Source organism: Euwallacea fornicatus, chromosome 20 (assembly GCF_040115645.1).
Source record: "Euwallacea fornicatus isolate EFF26 chromosome 20, ASM4011564v1, whole genome shotgun sequence".
Taxonomy (NCBI): Eukaryota; Metazoa; Arthropoda; class Insecta; order Coleoptera; family Curculionidae; genus Euwallacea; species Euwallacea fornicatus.
In genome coordinates this window covers 1,747,771-1,770,967 of record NC_089560.1, presented here as the reverse complement: position 1 = coordinate 1,770,967, position 23,197 = coordinate 1,747,771, and the positions used below count along the sequence as shown (strand labels likewise).

General features: G+C 37.4%; 1 protein-coding gene across 6 annotated transcripts in view; it reads right to left on the bottom strand.

Moving 5' to 3' along the window:
* Positions 1 to 23,197, bottom strand: part of zfh1 (Zn finger homeodomain 1) — a 286,194-nt gene that overhangs the window by 132,490 nt on the left and 130,507 nt on the right. The window contains exon 1 of one of the 6 annotated variants that reach the window (XM_066293883.1): positions 3,712 to 3,732. The exons of the other annotated variants lie outside the window; for them this stretch is intronic. The gene's annotated coding sequence lies outside the window, so the exon portion shown is untranslated. Of the gene's footprint in view, positions 1 to 3,711; positions 3,733 to 23,197 lie in introns of those variants that run through there. 6 annotated transcript variants of the gene reach the window in all.

Genomic DNA, 23,197 nt, shown 5'->3' with positions numbered 1-23,197 from the left:
TGGAGTAAACCGTTTCAATGAAGGTACTCTATTGTGAATGAGGTCCTCTTTAGAAACAAAAAGATCAACATTTCCTTCCATTGAATTAGAATACACGATTAAGTGTTTTGATTCCTCACCTTTTCGGGCCAGTTCAGAGGAAGTCAAATAGTTTTCCTTGCTGTGAAACAATGTCCAGTTAGACCTAGTTACAATCTGGTACTTGAACCAATTTTCTATCGTCACCTGGCCCTTTGTCAGATTTCGCATAGTTAGAAAAATCCTGACTGTCGCTGTAGCCCCCCGTCATGTTGCCCACGCAGAGTAAAAACAAGTTGATCCTCCTGGATCGTGCTCACTCCATGATGAATATGTAAGTGGAACTCAATCGATAGAAAAGAAAATAGTTAAGGCTATGAGAAATTAAGTCGGTTGAGCATGTTCATAACACTAAGTTTTCACACAGCCTTAGTAGATCACGTAAAACTGAAAGAAAAACGAAGCGAGGACTGTGGTTTGGCGGAGTCCTCAAGATATTTTTGGAAAATGGCCTAATAAAATGGCACCGTTGAACTGTCTAGCTTTGACGATTGTGGTGCAGCCCATAACATGAAATTGTTATTGGTATGGCAGCAGCTTTTTTTTTTGTTTTTTTTTTTTTTTTTTTTTTGATTCAGAACAACCACGGCCTTAAGCCGCCCCTGGTTCTAAATCGCCACGACTATAAAACTTTTAACTACGAGGGGTGTAAAAAGATATAAATATACTTCTCACCATCAAGATTGCGCAAATTGCTAGAGGTAGTGTGCAAACGACAATTTCTTTTTCTCATTTCCTCCCGTTGCTGCGCCTTATTCCGTTTAATATTTTTAACGCTTATACACCTTTATTTAATGCCCCGGGGGTTCGTGTTTAAATTCTTTCGGCAGTCGTTTTTAAGGTGCTTATTAAATTTCACTGCTTAATAATTGCATTACGCCTTCTCGCCTGAAGGAAAATCTATTGTATAAGGATCTTTCGCTCAGATGAAAAAGGAGAATGAATGGCTGCGCGCTTCGTACCTACGCAGTTTTTCTTTATTTTTCGCCGGCACGGTTTCGCGATTAATGGCGGTAATTTACTTATAATTTGTGCCATTATTCCATAACCAAGAACGCTGTTTTGGATTTGAATTATTTACTGGGGACGCCACTGCGGTTGAAATGAATTGAGACACAGTGCATAAAGTGATTATCTCGCTTCCTTATTTGCACACTCGAAGCACTTCAAGTTGGTGCAAAAACATCATCAATCAAGACCGGGTAAACGTCCACTTGCTTGACAGGTTCTCAACAATGGACCCTTGTTTGGGCCAATCAACCTGCAACACACCGGCCTACGTACGTCCGCTTCCATCTTTGCCTCCATTGTGGGCCCCCTGCAACTTTCAGGTGGCATTTCCTGCTAAAGTGGGATCTTTTTTGTTCGTCTGTGCTGTTGTCACAGTTCAAAGCTGAACTGGAACTTCACGGGAGGTTTTATCAAAAACTTTATTCAAATTTGCGGTCTTTTAAGGACACCGGGGTCAGTCCATCTTCCGGAATAAAAGTACATGGAAGCGTACTGCTTTGACAGGAGCGTTCCATTTATCATTCGCTCGGCCGCTTGCTCATCGCTCACGTTCGACAAACTTTTGATAACGGTTAAAGTATTACAACTCAAACGTCAGTTTCACCTACGGAGCCGGTTAATAGTTTCCAGTTTGCCGTTTTATTGAACGCAATTTCGGAAATTTTGATTTGGGGATAAAGCCAGTGAGTTACGCTCCAATAGGCATTTGTTTCACGGGAAATTTGAGTTATGGCCCAAATGAAACGTTCGTAAATTAATGGAAACACTACATTAAAAAATTTTTCTCTCCATTGATGGTTTTATATACCGACCTGTCGCTTACTCTTACTCTTCTCCGAGGGCATCGGCGATGCTGGTCGATAATTAAGTGCGTAGACAAAATTCAAAGAGAGAATCTCTGAGGGGCGTCAAGACAAAAATTTCATATTCACATGGATTCGAAACGGCTAAGTTCTCGACGTACAGGGTATTCAAGTTGACAGTAATAATTGTATACTGTGTCACTGCGAAAACGAACTAGCCTCGATATTTCGATAATTATAGAAAATATGTAAATGTGTAAGGAAGATAATAAATCACTTAAACAATAGTGAATTTAGAAAATCAAGTTGACGCGGCTGGTAATAGCGTTTTGCAAGGAGATTTTCTTCATTTTCCACAAGACGAAGCTCCGTTACACTATTTTCTTTCTGTTAGGCAGTGGTTACGCGATAAGTTTCCTGGCAAATTGATAGGTCGAAGAAACCCAATTGAGTAGCCACCGCGATCGCCCGATTTAACACCTCTGGATTTTTTTCTCTGGGGCATCTTACGTTTGTTGTTTATAAAACCCAGGCAAGATTTGGAAAAATTGAAGAGAAGTGTTACACCTGCGCGTAGGGCAATTCAAGTAAAAGTTTTTTCGAATTTTAGAGGGGAATTTGAAAACTGACTTCATTGCTGTTTAGGAAATAATAGACAGCATTGTGAACACTTTAAACGTTAATAAAAAAAAATTCTACAACTTCAATTGCTACCGAAACTTGCTTATGGTTTGAACATGATTTTTCGAAAACCTCACTAAGAGAAAAAGGTGTATTTAGAACGCTAATCGATAGAGCTTTTAAATGAGATATATCTGAACCCCCCTTCCTACTTAAAATTTCAGTGGTTGTCTGCACTCCCGCTAGAAGGTGCATGCAACTCAATACAAATCTGACTTAAAGAACTTCCTCCAGGAAAATAAAATCGACGTGTTTTTGCATATTTTCGACAATCACCGAAGTATCGAGGGTAGTTCGGTTTCAAATTGACACACTGTATAAGTAGTGACTAAAGTTTGTATACCAGAAAAATTGATGGTAAGAAACTCAAGTATTCGAGTAAAAAGCAATGAATTTTTTTAGAAAACCTAATTCACATCAGGGCCGAACCAAACGTGGCTTTCAATGCCTTAAATCAGGAAAGACAAGATTTCTGAAGGATTTACGCCAATTTGTTCAGTAAACGTCTTCTCACTGACGGTCGAAGAATTCCTAGTCAAAAAATATTTCGTTTGAACCTATCTCAAAATTTTTTCACTTGACATTCATTCGGTGGAGCAATCTTTAGTTTTCGTTTATCTTACGAGATACGAAAACTTGAAAAGAAAGTAGATTTGAAACGGTTTTCCTACGGTCGCTAATAGGATTCCAGTAAAATTCAAACTACAACCCCTTCTAAACTCACATAAGCTTGTTAAATAAAAGTGTTTCACTTGCGGCTGCACCAAAGATCTATAAGCTTCTTAATTTTGGGGAGTCAAACGGAATAATTCCTTCTAGCTACCAATAAATCACAAAAGCATCATTGTTCCTCAAAATTCTATCCCCGTAGCCTGAAATCATCTCACTAATCCAATATCTGAATCATTTATCTTCATTTACCGACTCCTTCATTAACTTAAGTTTTAAAATTGCTTAAACAGGTCTGTTTGTCCCTTTCTAATCTCCCTTTCCCTTATGAAGACCTACTATATGGGCAAAACTCAAACTGAACAGGATGTTGATGGATTCAGATTTAAAATGTCCGATTTTCAGAGCTGACAAATTGACGCAATTGTGGGGAATGCTACTAAAAGTGATGTTATAGTGATACTGTTACCTTAAAGACGTCCTGGCTGAGTGAGAGCATAATGGGCCACAAAGAGCTAACGGTGAGTTGTCGTTGATACATTGATGGTGTCAGTAACAGTCAAATGTATTCAGTATTCGCTTTATACCGCATTAAATTAAACAGGGAATCCGAATAAGATGTATGTTTGCCCCAACTCAGTGATGAATGGGTCTCTAACAAGGGCGTTCACTTGGGGCATTTACCTGAAACAAAATAATTGTCTTAGATCTCACAACAATGAGAACTTAAAAATTCATTTTGGGAAATCAGAAACTTCTTTAAAAAAGCAAATCATATGCAAATTAGTAACTGAATAGTCGCTGAATATTTTCGCAGTGTTTATAATTCCCTTTTTATGTCCTAATTACCATAACTGAATAGCGAATGTTTTAAGGTTGAGGTTTATTTCCTTTTGGATGTTCTGAATTTTTTAAAACTCCGTCCGCCGTTCTTTTGGCGGTCGTTCATCGAATTATAATTTCCAAACTGAGTGCACACGGGCCCAGTCTAATTTGCTTCAGATAAACTTCCTCAAGTATATTTAATTTCAGAAAAAGAAACCGACACAAAGGACTTAGAGTCCAGAGGCTGGAAATAATATAGTTTTATAAAAGTTCTTCCCGATCGCAAAAGACGATATGGACATTTTCCACTCGAGAATGGAAACCCTCTGCATAGCCATTACGCCGCCCCTTGGGGCAACTTTATAACTAGAATTAAAAAGGTGTAAAACTTAATTAGGAAATAAACTCTCTGCGCCGATTATGAAAGCCCGGTGAAATAATGGTAGGTAGCAAGGGAAAGAATTGGTCGGAAGCGAGGAAAGTTATAAAAAGAAGTCAAACACTCCAGATGAGAATAATGGAACGGTCTTAATGACGTCTTTTGCATCGAGTTAGACGTTTTAATATACACAGGGAAGGCTTTTGCTATTTCACAGCAAGATGTGAACGAAAAACTATAATGAAGGCTAGAGGAAAACTAATTTAATATGGAACTCAAAAACTCAGAAAAATGATGTTCGTCACTATCTACTGATAGAATTCGCAAGGGGGAAACTCTTTTATCGTAGATTTAGAAGAAAAAGTCACTCTTCGTAAAAGCCACTGTTTATCTTAAAATTACGATATGAGATAACGCATTTACGACTACTCTACACGGGACATCAAAAACTACATTTTAACTGCTGTTTATTTACATACACATAAATCTGCTTCAAAGTTAAATTTTGACGTTCTGTGTAAAAGCAGGTATGTTTTTTGGTCTTTTAATTTTCATCGAATTTCACGTAGCCTGAATTTTCAGGTCTCTGTTGGGAAGTGGAGTTACTCGGGGCATTTTATAATTTTCGAAATTCGTAAGTTAACCTCACTTCACTAACAACCGCGCTTTGTACCCGCATTTCCGATGCTCTAGAAACTTTCACGGATTCCCAGGCATCAAGAAGATTTAGCATCTTGCAGACTTCTTATTCTTATCTAAAAGTTCCCTTACATCATTACTCAGTTTTTGAAAATTCTTCCATTAATCATCGAACTGAAACGGTATCAGCTTTTTCCTGTCTTTATATTACTTCCGAGTATTGAATTGGAGCCGGTCAAATACACAGATTAGTTCTGACTGCTGCACATGTCCTTTCGAACCTTGAACACAGTAGAATTGATTTTCAACCGATATTCCATCCAGGTCCATTTTGAAGTCTACTTAGTTTAAGTCGAGTAGAACTTCAACGGCAAGCTTGCGTGCAAGATTTGGAATGGTTCCAGGTCAACTTGGCTATTCCTAAGAAGCCCTTCTTGAGATATTAACCTGAACTATTTCAGGACTTAGTTCAATCCAGGCCAGGTGTTCAACTGTATTGAGAATTGGTCTAAGCGCTATAGCAGTTTTACCTGATTTCGGACTACAGTGGAACTATGCTAAAACAAACACGTGCTGTAATGAACACTCGGTTGTAACGACCCGTCGGGAGATGTTGCTGTAAACCAACTTTTGGAGGCTCAAGCGAATGGGCGAAAACAAAAACCAGAATATGTCTGATTTTGAAGAAATTAACTTGAAAGAATATGATATGATCGATGAACGCGTGGAAGTTACTGAATTCCCTAATGATGTTGACATTGTTCAAATAATTGAATTATCAATATGAAACCGGTCTAAACGATGAGGAGGAAGTTGGTAGGAATGATGAAGTTTAAATTCCTACAGATCAAGAGGCCCTTCTTGCTGTGAGGATCGTAGCGTATTTTGTACAGATCACTTATTCAAAAAATGGAAACTTTTAAAATGCTACAGGTCTTTTTCGAAAACAAAATGACTAAAGTGCTATTGAAAATCCGCAAGGTACAGACAGAAATTACAGACTTCTTTTATTGCTGAACTTAGATTTTATTTCAGATTTTTATTGTTCTGTTCGAATTTTTGTATTTTTTTTTTCTCATTTAATATATACCTCCTTTCTACAACGAAAAATTGTACAATTTGACATTTGGCCAAAACAGAAACTTTGAATCAACAAGCTTTTTTCCTCGGTGGCCTATTACGAACCTCCGCATATAGAGACAGGCAAAGTCCCTTGAAGGTTCGTTATAGCGGAGTTCTATTTTATTTGAAATTGAATCCACCATTCATAACAATCCTGCTAGAAAATTATAATGCAGTGGAGCGATAAATGCAAATGGTAGAGATTTTCTTCATTATCTTCTTGCACTATGATGATGGACAACTCTAGGCTGATACTGCTAAACAAAGGAAAATACGATCATTAATCCTGTACTTGCTACATTCTAATTCATCTCATCCTGAGCATCTCTATCTGTTCAACTAGAGACGCAAATATAACAATAGTTGTCGCGTATCTCAATCATTTTAACTCTAATTCAACAAGCGTAGATCTTAGATTTATCTTCCTTTATCTTCTTCTTAACAATTTTTTTTTAATGCTGTTAATCGCCAAAATTATTGGACCAAATGCGTCGTCTCTCTAGAAATGGATCTGCCATGGGGGTCATTCAAACAGTTTTAAAGCGTGTCGCAGTCGGTCAAAGCTGAAGCCTTACTATGTTTGGGATCGTTCTGGTTAGAGAATGAGGATGATAATGGGCCTTTCTTCTGCAAAACCTGTCACCTGCTATGTAACCTTCTCACGATGCAACAGCTAATAGTCATTAATTTATACTACGCCGCTGTGAAGACAAAGACACGTGATATTCAACTAACAGCGTGAGTACTTAAGTCGAACATGTGTGTGGATTCCTTTAATGCCTCCTGTCATAAAAAGTGGTTTAAGGTAGAATTACAGAGACAAAGCACTCGTTGTGAAACTCAGTCTTGTTTAATACGTCGGTAAATAAGAGATCAAAATAAAAAAAAAAAACCTACGAAACGTATGAGAAACAGTTAATCTTCTCTGTTTTATATTACGTGTTATTAGCTGTTAAGGGGCCATTTAAAACAGTTTTAAACACAAAGAACTCTAAATCAAGCCCAACTAGGTTTCGAAGCTATTTTCGTACTTGAAAAATTGGACTTATGGAGAATTGGATCAAGATTTTAAAAACTCGCTTTGCCTCTGCTCAGTATTGCTTGTAGCAATAACGGTTCTCCTTTTAGCAATAATGCAAATAAATTAAGCTTAATCCCCAAAGCCACAAGCAATTAAAAAAGGACAATCGGGCAGTTTAATATCTTCGGAAACACGTGTTCTGAGCTTCCAATAAGGGATTTGTTTTATAAATGTTAATTGCCTTTTGCAGCGTATGGGTGCGATATATGGCAAAGGAGTGCGGTTCCAGCTTTAGTCCACCCTACAAGGATTTTTTATTGGTTTCAAAACCGCGATTTTATTACTCCCACATATCGAGGAAAAATTAATTTGAAGATTTAATTTATTATTATGATCCAGGGCTAAGGAAATGGTGTTTTAAAACGAAAGACGCTGGAGCTGCAAGAACGGGTCCCCAGGTGGGGTATAAGTTAGGAGCTAAACTAAACATATCACACCTCCAGGAATTGCAAACATGGTCAACATCTAATCTGGCTCCAGGTCAAAGAATAACTACCTAGGGGTTTGCGAGTTAATTGAGGGAACGGTGTTACTTAGGCTAACGCTTACGTATTGCCCTCAAGGGACATCCACTTGTTATATAGAAACTTGACCAATTTATTTAGTTATATACTTTTATCTGCACCACTCTTTTCGAAACAATTAAGTAAAAGAAAAGGTTCAGGTTAAAATAACTTTCCCGAGTTGTCACAAAAACTCAACCTTTCTGTTATTACTGTTATAGACGATGACACATGTTGTGATCCGATATCATGAAAGATTCGAACTACGAAGTTGCTAATGGCTGTTGGGTGTATGTTGGACAGGGGCGTATTAGAGAAGATTTATGTATTGCAATGTCAATTAAAGCAAGAGGGCGACGATAGTTTAGGGCTACTGGATAAAAGTGTTCTTCTGGATTAATTTCACGCGCACACATCTGAAGAAATATCTCAGGTTCTATCATTTGGGCTACATCCTCACGTTCCCAGTTTCACTTTATACTACATCAAATCTGAAACGAAAATGAAGAAATAATTTCAGTGTGAAAATATTACATTTTTCAAAACTGATCATGGAGGAAAAGCCGATGTTTGCCGAAGTGTGTTATATCTACATTTGAAACAGCGATTGCTCGAATCCCCACATACATATTCATTCATATAAAACTCAATGGGAATAATAAAACTCAATAGGAATAAACCGATATTTGCTGTTTTACTTTAAACCATCCATACAGTACGTAAATAAAATTAGTTTCCTTTGATAAAGTCAACGCTCTCTCCAATCTTGGATTTCTCGATGCGATCTTCAGAACTACCATTCAAAGTTTGCTTGAAACACTGTGTTTTACGTTGTGCAAGTCCTAAAGGCTCATTCCACGGTAAATCTTCTGAGTTAAAGTGCTATAGTTTGGTGAAGATGAGCTGCGGAAATTAAATTCAATGCACTTCTGTAGCTTCAAGATCCAAAGGAATGATGGGGATAATGAATATGAGGTCACAAACTTTGAATTAATGCCTTTATGAAGCATTGGGGGCGAAATGGAGGGGAACAGTGATGGAGACTTAGTGGAAGTAACTAGAGAAAATAGAGGAAAATGACACGAAGTTAAAACGGATTTGTTGTAGGTGGTGTGTTTCGATTTTGGCGATGCTCAAACTTGTAGAGGAATTCTTTATTAATGCAGCTACGTGCGTCTTCGAATCCTCTTCTCAACAGGTTTTAATGGCTATTTATGTATTAGGAGCGCATAGTGATATATGTATTATCGTGTTGCGATGAGGAAAGGCAGACCTGCGACGCGAATTGGAGCGTGCATATTTCTCTAGAGCACATTTTCCTCTCAAATTAGGGACGTAATTTTTTCTAAAATCGTTCAAACAAATATTAGATTAACATAAGGGGTTTTCAGTAATTCTCCCAACTGAAATACATACATTGAACGCTTCCATTGTCGCGTGCTTTTCTTCAAAAAAATTTTGAAAATATCCACCGCATGCGTGTGCCGGCATAACGGTTCGCGTATTTTCCTCGAACCACCCAACGAAAAGTTCTTACTACCTACTATCTATCTAGACTTTTGTGGCCGCAAACCCGGACTCAATAAACCATCAATTTTTTCCCGGAAAAGGACTATCTATCTAAGTTAAGTACGGCAAGTTTTCCTATTTCAAAATAATATGGAATTGGAGCAAAGCCACATTGGACACAAATAAATCAAACGTCAAATATTAAATAAACGTTACGATATGCCAAAAGCAAACTAATTATAATACATTACATTCGTGGCTAGCGTTATTTAAGCGCCAAAATTCATGTTCGCGCGCTAAGCGAACAAGTAAAATTTCTCATAAAATCACTATTCGCTCCCGTTTGGAAGCACAGAAGTATGTTTTACACTTGTCTGTAGAAAAATATATTTAAGCTTCCGGCTTAAATATCTTTTTCGGCAGATATTTCTATGAGCTTGCAGAGGTTTGGACGTTTGATATATGAATATGTATGTATCGCTAGAGTTCTCGTATTTGAGATAATTTTGGCTGTGTATTCAAAAAAATATATAACAGTTTGCGCGGTATTTGTTCGTGTAACACCCGAGTCGAATTTCTCTTAACATTCCTCCATCGCCCGGAGCTTCCTAAACAAATTAATAAGTCTAGCGAGAGCCTTTCTCGGCGTCTACCCGTGAGGTATAGATAATGCATGTGTTGTGAAAATGACTGAACCCATTGATTTGGGTCACGGTCGCTCGAAGTTATTTTATGAAATTCAAAAAATAAATTGTGCAGACCCATGGCTCAGTGAAAATTTTATTTTCCTTTAGCAGAATTTCATGTGCTGGTGCAGCGGTCTGAAGACAACAATAATATCTGTCAGCACGAGCAAATTAACGCACATTGCAATTTTACTACTTCGTACTCATTGGTATATTATCCGCGTTTGAGGCGGAACACTCGTTTTTTCTTCTATTTTGTAGAGGAGAGAGTCGTTGGAGTGGTGAAATTGCACAGCATTCCCAGTTAGAACTAACTGAGAATAACATTCACCCTTTACTGAGAACTTGGAAGAAAACCGTTTGTTGAAGTTTCGGTGAGAAATTTGCCACCGTCTTGAGAACTTGGGAGGAGATGGTCATGAAACTGAAAATTGACAAAACTAAAGTGTATGGAATGTCAGTATGTAAAACATGCGAAAACCCTTCGGCGATTCCTCGTCTCAATAATTTGGGGATGATTGACATGAGTTAGGTTATCATTAAAAATAATGATTTGAGGCGATAGGTGTATTGACCATCGTACCTAATTTCGTCTACCTTTTTTAAAGAACTCGTGCTGGTAGGTACCTAAGTGCTAATCGTTTGGGTTTTGTTTCTTTTCATGTGTCCAAGATTAACCTGCCCCTCAAGCATATCAGGCTTTGTCCATGCTTACCGGACAAGAAGCCACGCATCGGTTTTTACTACATAAAATATATTGAGTGACATGGACAAGAGAACACCCCGGGAAAATAGTTTTATTTAAATAATTTTTGGTATGCATGTTTGTACATGGGAACAGAAAAAACGACTCAATTTTCATCCATATTTATCACTGTATTTACGAGTTATCAGGATTTTTTTTAACTACAAAAATTGCAATAAAATATCAATAATATGACTGCAAAATATCATTTATTGTTGTGTGGTGCGCTTATAAAGTGCTTTTAGATTAGTCAAATATTCCTACACGCAGAATGCAGCGAGATTTTCATCAATTGAGCGAGTTCGAATATAATGGGTCTAAGAGAGGCTAGTCGGTTTTTTAGAGAAAAAATGGCGACTAAATTGAATCGTAGTGTAAACACTATAATGAGATATGGTCAAGCATAGTTCCAACAAGAGCAAACAGGCAACAGGAAAGGTACTGGACGATCGCGAAGAACTACAGAAAGCTAAGATCGCCGCCTTCGAATTACGACCCTAAAAGATAGGCTCGTCTCGTCGAGGATGTTGGCGGATCAGTGGTTTGATGAGTATGAAAACCCATTGGGATTCGAAACATTTATCGCCAGATAAGAAGTTTTGGACCGATTTCCTATCGTCCCCATCTTTTGTTACCCCTCACCTTAAATCATCGTGATAATCGAGTGCATTGGTGCAAAGAACAACAGACCCACTTTGTAATCTAGTATGGGATAATATTGCGTTTAGAGACGAATCCAGATTCTGTTCGGATATGCTTGATGGTCGGACAAGAGTAAGAAGAAGACGAGGTGAAAGACGGAATTCTCAGTTTACAATACAGAGGCACGTCCATCAGACTGATGTGGTAATGGTTTGAGGTGCTATTGCATATGGTAGCAAATCACTTTTACTCTTCATTAGAGGCAGTCTGACAGCCCAACGATACATCCAAGAAGTCTTGAAACCCCATCTCATGACTTATCTGGAAATATGGTTAATTTAGTTTCCCATCAAGAGAATGAACAATCACGCATGGCTAAAGCGACTATGAATTTCTTTCAACAAAATGCAATCAATTTGCTACCTTGGCCATCTCGCCCTCCAGACCTCTCTCCGGTTGAACATGTATGGGATCTTGTAGGTAGAGGGTTGCATAATTTACCCATCTCCATAAACCCTAGTGGCGCTATGTCATGCTGTTTAGTTAGCCTGGAATGAGATCCCCCAAGAGGACATCAATCACCTCATTAGATCCATGGCTAACGTGTACAGGAATGTATAAGACTCCGCGAAGGACCAACAAATTATTAATTTTTTTTTTGTTTTTAAAAATTAAATTTATTCAATTTTTTTATGAACTATTTCTTTTAGCGTAAGAACCATGCACATCAAAATTTATTTAAATAAAACTATTTCTACGGAGTTTTCCCTCTTCTACGTCACCCAGTATACATGTACTTTTTTTAATTTCACGCTCCTTTGGCAATAGTTCCTTGGTAACCGCGAAAGGCAATTTGTGATCATTATCAACAGTGTGATCGCATATGTTTCATCTACTAAATTTTCTATGCTCAATATAAAAATTTTAAATTAGAAATAGAGAATCTCATAGGTGAAGTGCATTCTAGTAAGCCTGTGAAAATACTCACAGAAGTAAATGGAATGATGCTGCATCGCTGCCAGGGAACCATTATCAAAGAAGCGTAAAATCAAAGAAAGTGCATTTTACTTAATAAAAACTAATGTGAGGCCTCACGTTCAGTAAGCATGGACAACATTTTGTTATCTATGCTTACTTATATTGAACAAAAAGTCGACCTCGGACACAAAAAGAACTTAAGCACTAACAAACAGCACTTAGGCAATCGCCATTGCGGACAAGACAGTTTTTAAAAAGGACAGGTTAAATTAGGTACAATGATCAAACACAAATCACTTGTCGTTTTAATAACAAGTTTTTTCATAGATTCTGAGAACGCTGACGGATTAGGCACCGAAAGATTAAAAAAAGGCTTCGGTCAGAGCCGTTAGGAAAAAATTGTGGATATTCTTACTCAATTTTAACTAAAAACAGTGTGCAAAGCGTTATTCTCAAATAAAATAAAAGAGGAAATATTCATATCCATTTTACTGGCTCTCCAACAAAAAATTCCAAACTTACGCTGCATAGTGTTCGACAGTTCGAGCGTTACCTTCTGTACGTGTTATTGGGCCAGGACCCTTCGTCAGTTGGGTCCACCCATGTCAGCCATTTCGGCGACAATTAATTTGTTTGTAGTTATCTAATGTCCCAGCACGTCTTTAAAATGCTGTTCCCACTTTTCAGTTTTTCGAGCTTTTTATGACCATTAAGCTCTTGACAATTTTAAAAGCGCTGAATTCAAATGTATTTTAAGAGCTCTATCTCAATTAAGACAGTTATATTATTGTCGCTCCTGCCCCTGTAGGTATCTCCATTGTTGCTGCCACCAGATTTTTTTACTCAGGTTCCTATAGATACAATATACAGAAATCCGTCCCTGTTTCAATAGCGTTCACTTATATTACTTTCCTTAATGGATGAGTTGTTTTTGAGAAGCAGCTTCAAATTAATTATCGGCAAAGAAGGGACGTTGTGTTCGTCAGTTTTGTTTTTATACGTCTAGGTCTCTGACTACCTTGAGCCCCACTTAGAAAAATATATCACATCAACAGCTGATAAAAAAAAATCGTGTTGAGAGATCGTTGAAGGAGTTAATGTCGCACCCTATAAAAAAAATCTTCGTTATCAAAAGTGATGTCTGGACTTAGTTCCTTTAGAGAGTCTGAAGGTTCATCGACCACTTGAGCACTTTATAGGCGTAAAAAGCGGGTGCTATTGAAAGCAAGAGGCCCTGGAGTAATCGAATTAACGAAACCCGAACGTACGTTTACATGTGTCCTCGTCTATAGAAGATATATAGATCTTTTAGAGCGTTCTAACAGCAATGTATCCTCCACCTAATTGCCAGAGCTGGTTTATGCACTTCTCGAATTGGATTGCGGTAAAATACGCTCTGTGGTTTCTGGTAAACTTCGCTAGGGACCTGTCTCTCTCTGTATACAACTCTATTACTAGAGGTAATATATCGAATCCTAACGGGCTTTACATATATTTTAACCCATCGAATCTGCTTAATAGAATTATTCGAAATCCACTCGGAGGAATTGCTGTTGTTGTTCCGAAGTTGCTTTTCTAGGGATGTTCCTTGGAGGAGATTTGTTGATGAGGGTTATGAACGCAAGTCCCGTTTCACATTAACACACATGCACCTTCACAAATAGAGATCTTGAAACTGAAATATAAATGGTGTTTTTTATGAGACGTAAAAACGGCCATAATGTTTCCGTCAAGGCTTTTTTGAGAGTTAATTGTGTGTTTAAATTACATGCGTGTGTGCACGACCTCTTCGCCTTTAATTCGCCTCAAATTTCTGTCTCACGGTATGCAAAGCCCTTCGATGTTGTAGCATATGGAGAATTTTAGATCGTTTTCATAGGGAATATGATGAATAATACTTTACAATTAAACATTATCCTAAGACAACTGCATCTATTGCACACTACGGGCAATATTATTGGTGTTGATGAAATGATGAGTAGAATGAACCGTCATTTATCAATAAGCGTATTTTTCGTTAGACTTAGAGCTATATTCGTTAAGGCACCAGTTCAGAATGATGCTTTACAATTACACACTCCTAACCCAGTGAACTAAAATTAAAAGCTACTTATTTCACAATAAGTAGAAATACACGTTTAAGACTCCTCTTCAATGAGAGCGAGTCAACGCATGTCCTAACCTCAGGAACCCCAGACGGCTCTCTTAATCCTGCGTTATAATCTCTAGAAAACATGAAATCCTGATAATTCCCAGGACTAAAGTCCAATGATGATGCAATTATCTCATCATCAAGACACTAAAAAGCTTTGAAAACGGCAGAGCAGAAAGTTCTTAACTGTTTTTGTTTTATGAGTAAAAACCTCAACATCCCATTGTCCAGTCAGGTTTGGTCTCGGTCAGGTCAAGTTTTCCGACAGGTCCCAGGACACGACGGGAACAAACCAAGTAAATGAATCATTCTGCGAAAATTTTGAAGATACCAAACAGCCTTGACCAGAAGCGACGTAACAAAATTGATTTATCAAGGACTCAGAAGGAAACCGATTTGGGAAATTAGGTTCCTTAAGTGTGGCCAAAAATAGAACTGAGGTGGGGAAAATGAGAACGATGTTTCTATACTCATTGTCACTTAAATAATCTTTATGAAAAAACGTTAGGAATCGAGAAAGACGACGTCAAACCGATGAAACGCAAGAAAAAAATATCCGAAACTGACCACAACATCAAGACACCATAAGAATAGAACATAAACTACTCGGCTAGAATTTTAAACTACTGCATGATTTAATATTTTCTCAAAGGATGCTGCGAAGTTATCAACATTGTTCTATTATGTAGAGGGTAATAGTTCATTTCAGATATCTTCAGATAATTCAAGTCGACTTTGATCTTCAACACTTTAAACAACTAATTCTATGTAACAATTCGTTTCTTTTGAGTGTTCTTGAAGAGTCTCTGAGTTGCCTCAACAAGGTTGCCAGCAATTTGGTGTTATCCCTAACTTGCTTCCGACTTGCCACGCTCTTTCCGAGCCGTTTCTTTTCTAGATATGATCTACAGGCTAGAATTTCTCAAAAAGTAGTATTTTCGTAAGACTACATACGGTTTTCTACATATATCTTAACTCATCTTGCTATCGAAGCATTAAGTCAGGGAACGATTGATTCAATATAGGGTCGGTGCAATATCTTCTCATATCTCTGATCTTATCTTTCTTTAAGCTTCGTGACGAGTTTTACTGAGCAGACGCGCTGTTACTACTTCTATGATCTCGGAGAGTGGAAGATTTGCGCTTTATCTAAACAAAGAAAATGTTCAAAGAAAATATAGCAGTTCTTGTAAGAAATACTGGAACGCGATGTTACAGCACCCTTTATGAACTCACAAAGACAATAAGTCCTCAGAAGATTTCTGCCATGAAGAACATTCACAACCAAAATGTCCACATGTTTTTTCCATCCATATTCAATAGGTTACAGCAATTATTTTAGCAATAGTTAACCCAGTAAGGATTCGACTGTTCTTCTGAAAGAGGTTTTTCCAAGGTTTTAAATATGACGAAATTCCTATTTAATGAGAATTTCACTATTCATAAAATATTTCCGTAACCCTTAAAGGCATTCGCAAGTTTTCATTTGAGATGAAATGTGCTTATTTACATTTATTTCAGCATCCTCACAAAGATCCTCTTGGGCTCACAGAGTCGGATGATCAGATATTTTCAACTACAGGGTGTCCCGAAAATGCACGTCCAAAATGATATTATTAGATTGTTTGAATCGATACAATAAGATTCGGCGCAAAAATTATTTGAAAAAAGTGGCTCGTTTAGAAACTATTGTCGGTCCAAGTTCTTGAAAAAACATGCCCTGGACGTATCTGGAGAACGCTTCAATGGATTTCAATGAAACTGGTTCAGTTTTCTTCTGACCATTTTTATACGAAATGGGTAGAAGTGTTGATAGTGTGGAAGTGAAGATGGTCAAGAACTTGCATACTGCAAATAGACACGAACGTAACATGAATATAATTGCTGTACTAATGAATAAATGTTCAGCGGGTTTCATTGAAATCAACTGAAGAATTCTCCAGACGTGGCAAACACAATTTTTTTTATTTAACCGTGAATAGCGTCTAAAACAGAATCTTCTTTCGAATAATTTTTAACCTAAATCTTAATATATTGATCCAAACAGTCTCATGATACCACTTTTGATATGCATCTTTGGGGCACCCTTTATATCGTTTTCCATAAACCTCTTAAGCTTCGCTTATATTCAGCTCTGAGTAATATTACACTTATCAAAATTGAAAATGGGCGTTTTAACGCTTCTATAGCTTCTTTTATAATTGGTACTGCATTTAGCATTGATTGGTCCTAGTCCCACCAAGCCCCAGAACTGGGTTCTGAAAGGGGGTTCCGCTGGAAGCAGGAGAATTCTAAGGTTTTCTCTTGAACATCTGAACAGTGTGAAGGACACGAGGCTGGCTTATAACGTCTTTTCCATTTAACTAGACAATAAATATTGCAAAAAAAAATATGTCAGTTGGCGAAGATATAAAGAATAGATCTCGGACACACCCTGTAGAGCAATAATATTTCTAGACAAATTTCTCACAGCGTTCCGAGCGTTATGACATCGATGGCCAAAGTAATACGAGTAACATAGCCTGGGGTCAATCACACTAATTTAGCTGTTTTCATCATCATCATCAAGGAGCTGTGGTATATGGCATTTAAAGTCCAGAACACACGCTTAATTGATCTGTGTGACTCCTCTCCATCTGTTTAATTGTTATTTGAATTAAAAGTTAGCGTAAATTGTTGGGTAGATCGGGTCGGGCTTATAAAAAGGTCAACGTGGAGCAATAAAATGGAATTGGAATAAATTCTGAGTCAAGTGTTAATAATTCGTTTGTTACAATTTCAACCTTTTAGCTTTAATGTTGATTGGCCTTGGTATGCAGTTAATGGACGGCTTATTTGTTTAATTTGTGTGGTCTTCAACAACCTATAAAAGTACCTATTTTTGTAGCGAAATAATTAGACGTAGGGCTTCGGCAAAAACCACAAATGTAGGTAATTGCGAAGAATCCTTTGTAATTTACACATTTTTGCCAAATGTAAGTTCCGAAGGCTGACGCGTTGATTGTGTTGGCTTGTTCGCCTGTCAATCAGGCGATATTTTTGCTTTTTCGCACAGGAAATGACCGAGGAAACCTTACCGGTACGTCCGCCCATTTCGCCCTTTGAAACATTAACTAATCACTGTTTCGCTCCACTTGAAAGTCAAAAGACCGCTGGTCATACCCTGCATGATTGCAAATTCACTTAATATTTCCAGAGCTCAAAACCCATTTTGTGCTCTGATGAAAAAAACATTAACCTAATTTAATAGAAAGTGGTTACATTACGTGGCGCTCTCGGTGCAAAAACGTGACATTTTTATAAAAGGTTTATTTTAGGTCCAACAGATGTTTCGCAGATTCCATTTTTAAAGAGGTAATGAGTCCGTGAGAACAGGAACAAAAGCAAAACATACACATCTGGATTTCGGTGAGACGTATCGAATTCGCCTTCGGATTATTTATCTTTCGCCAACTTATACGTGAGTTATCATGGTTTGTTCTAGTAATTGATTGTAACTTGGAAATTTCGCACGGGCACATGGCTTAGGTGATGACGTCATTGTTAGTGAAACATGTGATGATGTGCCTCTTCAGTAGCTTCACCCAGCAGCGAGAACGTGTGAGAGTAATTCGCAAATCGATGAAGATGGCCTGGGACGCAAGGAGTGACCTGTTGAATCGTAGGAATTTTATTTGTGTCAACAGTCACTCCTTGTGGCTCCCCTCTGTATACAGGGTGTCCCACTGGGAACCGTCATTTTTTTGGGGAACTAGCAAAGTGACGAAAATATAGTGGGTCGATAAGGGCCTCGGGGCGATCTCGACTAAAATATTTTCAACGACGTCACACTTCCGGTTGTACCGGAAATCCACGTTCGCTTGCTTATTTTAAATGAAACTCCCTATATAGTGTTGCGTTCTTGGATCCTACGTGCAATTTTACTACAAGTTGATTAATACGTTGGCTTTACTACAATGAATAGTTTTCAAGATATACGCAATTCAGTGCTGGAAGTGAAGCAGATTTCTGCAAAATTGGAACTTCTCAAGAAACGGAAAGGTATTTCGTAACTCTTTTTTGTAACAACACTATGGAAAGTCCACATTTTAGTATGCTGGGAGCTTTGTGTGATACTTTCCATGGGGTGTCTAGAAAAATAGACCCAACTTGGACGACAAAGTATAGTCAAAACTAAAAAATTTTAAATGGAAACCTATTATTGTTTTGATGTATTATGAAACTTCATCGAAAAGGCAAGCAAGTTCTCATTTAATTTCCTAAAGTGAAGTTGCATAGTTTTTGGATAATTTCGTCTTGAAAGTTGGCGCAGGGAGAGAACAGCTCTAATTTCAAGCTATAATGTTATAATTAAATCAGTTTTTATAACTAACTTTTTTATTTAAAAGTGTATGACTTACGTCACGCAACAATGGTATTTTGCTGGTATTTCTATCTTCCATTGATGCGTCTAGCAAACTCGCATTATAGCTTAAAATTAGGGATTTGCTAACCCTGCATCCACTTATAAAACGAAATTATCCAAAAACTATGCAACTTCACTTTCAATAATTAAATGTAAACGCAGGTTGTTTTTAGACGCAGTTTCATAATACGTCAAAATAATAATAGGATTTAATTTAAATTTTAAAATTTTGTCTATTTTTGAATGTCCAAGATAATCATGTTGTTGCGGACACCCTGTAGAAAATATTACGCAAAGCTTGGCAGCCTACTAAAATATGACCCTCTAGAGTAATTTGGCAAAAAAGCTTTCCGCAATACCTTTCCGTTTGTTAACAATTTCCAGCTCTGCAGACATCTGCAGCTTTATCACCTTCAACATTGAATTCCATATATATCTTGAAAAGTGTTAAATGTAATAAAACTAACGTACTAACAGCCTTGTATTAAAATTGAACGTGTCACCCAAAAATGGAATAGTGTATAGGGCGTTCCATTTGAAACAAGCAAGTAAGCGTGACGTCATTGTAAATATGGTAGATGAGGTCGCCCCAAGACTTACCAAACCACTAAATTTTCGTAACTTTGCTATTCGCAGTTTTCCCGAAACGTGCAATGGCGACTCCCGGTGGGACACCCTGTTTACGATGATAAATTTTCAAAAATTTCATAATATCACGCTAAGTTGTGTGTCGCTTGTTGTGGATGATTGCAATTAGGTGCCACCACCGTAACAAACAAGAGGTAAACTACAACGCACTCCCATATACCCCGAACACTTTGATGTTTTATGGTCTAATAGATCTATTTCTGAGTGGATTTCATTATTCACAACGATTCTGTGAATTACTGCTTCTTTACGACTTTCGGACCGCAAACCTCTAAACGTAGAGTCCGAAACTCAAAGTGAGTGCGCTATACGTAAACAGCTCATAAAATACGAAACGGTCAATAAATATCGAGGAGGGTATATCAAAGTCGGAAATTTAGTTCTGCTACATAACCCGAGCTGTTCGAGTTTGTTTTTATTATTACATCAAGTAGGATGCAGCAACATTGGAAATTCCTAATGAAAAATCCTCGTGTTTCTAAAAGGTGGATTTACTCCAGAGCTAAAGCAAAAATAAACGGGGCAGGGGCTAAAAACAACTGCCTGTTAAAGGATTAATGCAGATTTTCATCAAATAAGCTCAAAGAGGAACGGGTGTGAGAATACGTCACCTGCAGCTTTGTACAAGATGGAATCATCTTTTAAGGCCAAGTTCTATGTCTTTCTACCTGACTTAGCGTTTATAACTTACCTCCTACAGCGGTGGTTAACATGTGTTTTACGCCATTCCTGGTAGGTCTGCATTCAAGATTTTAATGGTTTATTTTGACATATCAATGAATGCAACCAGTGGCGTAACGCTTCAATTCAACTATAAAAACATTTGGCCAATTTTAATGAATCGCACGTCTGATATGTTCGAGAGTACGGGGAGGAGACGAAAAGTTGTCGGCCTCACAATGACTGAGCGCGATTTCCTTAATAATTCAATCTGTAGATCGATGTTGTCTTTGCTGATCTCCGTCATTTGATGATGAAATTTTAGGTAGTATTAGACGTTTTCACTTTGTACGCACGTAGAAGTTTGGTACTCGCCGAAAATGGAAAAAAAAACGAAGTGCGTGCCGTCATAAAATACTCCTTGATCAAATGTTTAATGCCAACAGACGTAAAAGTTCAATTAAATTCTGCATTAATTAATTATCCCCACTATTTTCCACCATTAAGTCATGGATTCCTGACTTGAAGTGTGGCGGAATCAGTACAAAAGATGCCGTTCAGGAAGGTCAAAATCAGCTACCACTAATGAAATCATCAAAAAAGTATACCAAATTGTCTTGCGTGACTGGAAATTAAAATTGGTTGGTATTATTGACACTGTGGGAACATCTAAAGACGGACGCATCAGGTTCTGACCGAGGTTTCAGACATGAGAGAGCTTTTGTAATATTTAAATATGTTTCGAAAGAACCATGTTGATTTGCTACGTCGTGTCATTACAATGAATGAAACTTGAATTTAACATTAGTCACCGGAAACCAAGGCGCAGTCGCGACCATGGACGGCAAAGCAGGAACCCATTCCAAAAAAAGCTAAAACTGTTCGATCGCCCGGAAAAATTACGGCGAGTGCATCTGGGAATTCCAAGGGGATTCCTCTTATTAACTATCTTTCAAAAAGAAACACCATCAACGGAACATATTATAGAAACCTCCTAGAAAAACTACTTCAAAGAATTCTGGACAAATGCCCTGGTATGGCCAAAAAAAATCTGTTCATCAGCACAACGCACCACGTCACAAATATCATGCCGTGATGGACAAAACTGGACAGTTAAATTTTCAATTAGTGCCACATGCACCCTATGCACCAGATTTGACCCCTTTTGATTTCAGTTTGTTCCCGAATTAAAAAAAATTCGGCTAAAAAGTTGAGTTAGATGCTGATGTGACATCCACATCAAATAAGTATTTTGAAGGATTGAATAAATCTTATACAATGGCATAAGGGCATTGCAGCATCTTTAGGCTAAGTGCATTGAATTTCAGGGAAACTATCTGGAAAAATAGAGTGATACCACCATTAATTTTAAATTGTTTTCTTTTCGAAGCCGAACACATTTCATCTCATCCTCGTACCTGCATTCTTCGATTTAATATACTCCACAAATTTTAATATAAATCTATTAGAATAACTAAGAAGTTGTTGTAGAAACGAAAATACTTAAAACAAGAAGATCTGACACAACAAAACTTTGATTTCTTCGCTTAAGGACACCCGCCATTGATGTTATAAGTAGGTGATGTGCAGGGTATTTCTTAATGGATGGTAAAAATGAAATGGGCGAATCATGAGCTTATTTTAAGGTAAAAACTTCATATAAAGGCATGTCCTAAATTGTTTCCATTTTAATTCACAGGGTGTTGAAGTTAAACTTTTTTAATTTTCATTAATTTCTCAGTTATCTGTAAAGATAATTAATTCAAAATTAGTAACAATTATTTTAGTATTATGAACAAACTTAATCTAGAATTATTTAAAATACTACACAGTGCGTAATTTTTTTCATGGCCGCTCTCAACATTTTACATGAGGACTTTTTTTTGTGAAATTTTTAGATTTTTTTCACTAGCTTCATTTGATCCTTTACGTCTTTCATTGTCTTTTTTGCCTCTTCAGTTTTTTTTTTATTAGAAACAATAGTTTAAGAGTCATGTAGCGACGCAGAAGCGACTTATGAATTTATTTTTGTTTGTTTCAACGTCAATTCACCCATTTACCTTCTAAACCTAAACACACAGAAAACGCAGCGCATTTCAATGCTTCGATGCTTCTTGCCCTGTACTAATCAGCCGTTTGTTTGCTAAAAATCTTGAAAACAATTAGGCTTCCTCTTGAGAAAAAAATGGAAAACGGCGTCTCCTTTTATTTGCACTTACTTAAAGGTATCAAATGAAAAACATTTTTCCAAAAGAAGCAATTACGTTGACGAGCAAAGGTGGTTAAAAAACGTTTTTCAATCAAAGGGTCTTTAGCGTCTTCGGGTGACAAAAAGGAAGGAAAAATCCGGGCCGTCGTTGTAGGAACTGCGATGGTTTTATTACGTCTACGTGCTCAATTTAATGGACTTTTCTTGTTGGAAAAAGCCTGTATAGGTGAAAATCGTTTATCGAACGATTTATTATATCTTTAAGTGATTGTATTCTATCTGTTTGATTGTCCGTACTGGATACGGGACTTTTCTTTGCTTTAATTGCTTTTGGAATTGAACGCTGAGAAATGATCATTTACAGAAGCATTAACGTCATAGATCACTTTCAGTGACGAGTGCAACAGGAGTATATGATTCAATTAGGTACGTTTTATATAATCCGCACTTCAATGGACGAGTGCATTTGTCATGGAAAATTTGGGATGATTTGATGACACGGAGCGTAAACTGGATCCTACATGAATGCACAGCATGACACTGATGCCGATAAATAATTCTGATTTCGGCACCATTGCGGATTTGAGGATTAGCTTTCACACTCGTAGATAGATTCAATCGCTTCAAATAACATTTATTGAAACTATTCGAAGATGTCAGTCCTTTATAATCGAAAAATTAATACAAATACAGAATCAAACATTTTGAAATGTGTCCTTTTTGAATCATAATTTGCCTGGTCTGGCAGGGTTTCTTGGACGAGTAATAAAGG